Source organism: Adiantum capillus-veneris, chromosome 9 (genome assembly GCF_014529385.1).
Source record: "Adiantum capillus-veneris isolate H3 chromosome 9, ASM1452938v2, whole genome shotgun sequence".
In the NCBI taxonomy this organism is placed as follows: domain Eukaryota; kingdom Viridiplantae; phylum Streptophyta; class Polypodiopsida; order Polypodiales; family Pteridaceae; genus Adiantum; species Adiantum capillus-veneris.
In genome coordinates this window covers 75,676,817-75,678,434 of record NC_140939.1, presented here as the reverse complement: position 1 = coordinate 75,678,434, position 1,618 = coordinate 75,676,817, and the positions used below count along the sequence as shown (strand labels likewise).

The 1,618-nt window shown below is 43.7% G+C and overlaps 1 protein-coding gene across 1 annotated transcript in view; it reads left to right on the top strand.

The window, feature by feature from the left end:
- The window catches only part of LOC147450691 (uncharacterized), a 2,301-nt gene extending 1,091 nt beyond the window's left edge, over positions 1-1,210 (top strand). Inside the window, exon 1 of the mRNA XM_086520779.1 lies at positions 1-1,210. This exon is cut by the window's left edge and continues 1,091 nt beyond it. The gene's annotated coding sequence lies outside the window, so the exon portion shown is untranslated.
- The last annotated feature ends 408 nt before the right edge of the window (positions 1,211-1,618 follow it).

Here is a 1,618-nt window from a genome sequence, read left to right as displayed (position 1 = left end):
GATGAAGGGCATGGTGTCAGTGAGCATGAGGTAGAGGAGGACCCCAAGGCTCCAGATATCTACGCGATGGTTGTAGCATCCTTGGATGAACTCCGGCGCGCGGAAGGTTGAGGTTCCAACATAGGGGTCATCAAGCCTCTGCTAGGGATTCTCCACTCTCACAGCATGCCCAAAGTTTTCTAGCAACACCTCATGTAGCTCTAATGAATATAGTCCTGGTGCACCTGTAGTAGCTAGTTTAGTACTAACTATAGAATTACTTTACAAACTAGAATTCATGTATTCTTGTGCACTTATACTCTGGAGTTGCATTTTGGAGGTGGTTGCTCTAGCCTTGTCATACCTGCAAAAGAGCACACTCCCAAGCTTAATGTCGTGGTGGACGATGCCCCGAGCATGGCACAAGATGAGGGCTCAGGCCAGGCTCGCCACAACGTGGGCAGCCTCCCTTTCATGGAGGATTGGGCATGCGTTGAGTCTACCAAGGAGGTCACCCGCATCGCATAAGAGGGTAAACAAGTGGATGCACCCATCATTGCCCTCGACCTTGGTGATGAGCGGCAGGATGCCAGGCAAGCCGCAAAGGTGGTAAAGGATCTCTGCCTCCCACAACAAGTTCGCATTCTCAACGGCTTCCTTGGGCCTCATCTTATTAAGCTTCCCCTTTTCATACTTCTTCAGCAAGGATGATGACGATGCAAGGAGGAGTTTGTGCTGATGCTCACAATGGGAGGCCAGCACCTTGCAAGCAAAGTGATTGCCAGCAGACGCAGAGTGAGTTCTCAGTTCACTTTAGTCGTGACTCTTTTTCGCCTGCTCAATGCTTGTAGGCTTTAGCTATGGCATCCGAGTCCTGACCTGCTGATCAGTGATGCTTAGTCCTAACATCCCGACCTATTGGAGCTAGCATCCACGTCCCGACTTCTTCCACTGTAGCCGCCAACACTATTGACTCCCTGAGCCTCTTGTTGCCTGTCCGATGCACTAAATTGGCTTTTAGATCATAGTTTGAAGCATCTATCGGTAGTTACACTAAATCCTGTCGCATTTTTTCAAATTTTTTCAAGGCAAGCTCGAAATCTAGCCTAGATTTTGCAAGTTAGTGATAACCTATGAAAATTAGAATGCATTATTTCAGTTTACAATGTCCATTAAAGAGTTCAACTCTCCATTAAACAATGTGGACTATGTATATATAGTGTATATTGTTTTTTTGTTATATAAGGATTCCATCTACCATAGTGAAAGGTGCTAAACAAAAAAAAACTTGGAAACTTGGAAAATGCCTTGTGTCGGATCTTGTAAACCTTGTGTTTTATATGGTTAAAGTATTTTATATGCTTCAGTCTTAAAGAGTTTAATGCACCGCAATCTTTATTGTTTTGGCCATACTCACAATTTTGGGTGGTAGTGTTGTATTAACTCAATAAAGAATGTACTTAATCTCAAACTGGATGTGTGACATCATACCGTAAAAGATTTTAAGATTGTTAGTTTCTTTTACATGTAGTTACAAATTCTATAGTCTCAATTTCCCACATGGTCATATGACTTGACCGGATGTGTTATCTTGAGCTATAGTTTCCTGGCAAGACACATCTAGCATACCTTGGGTCTA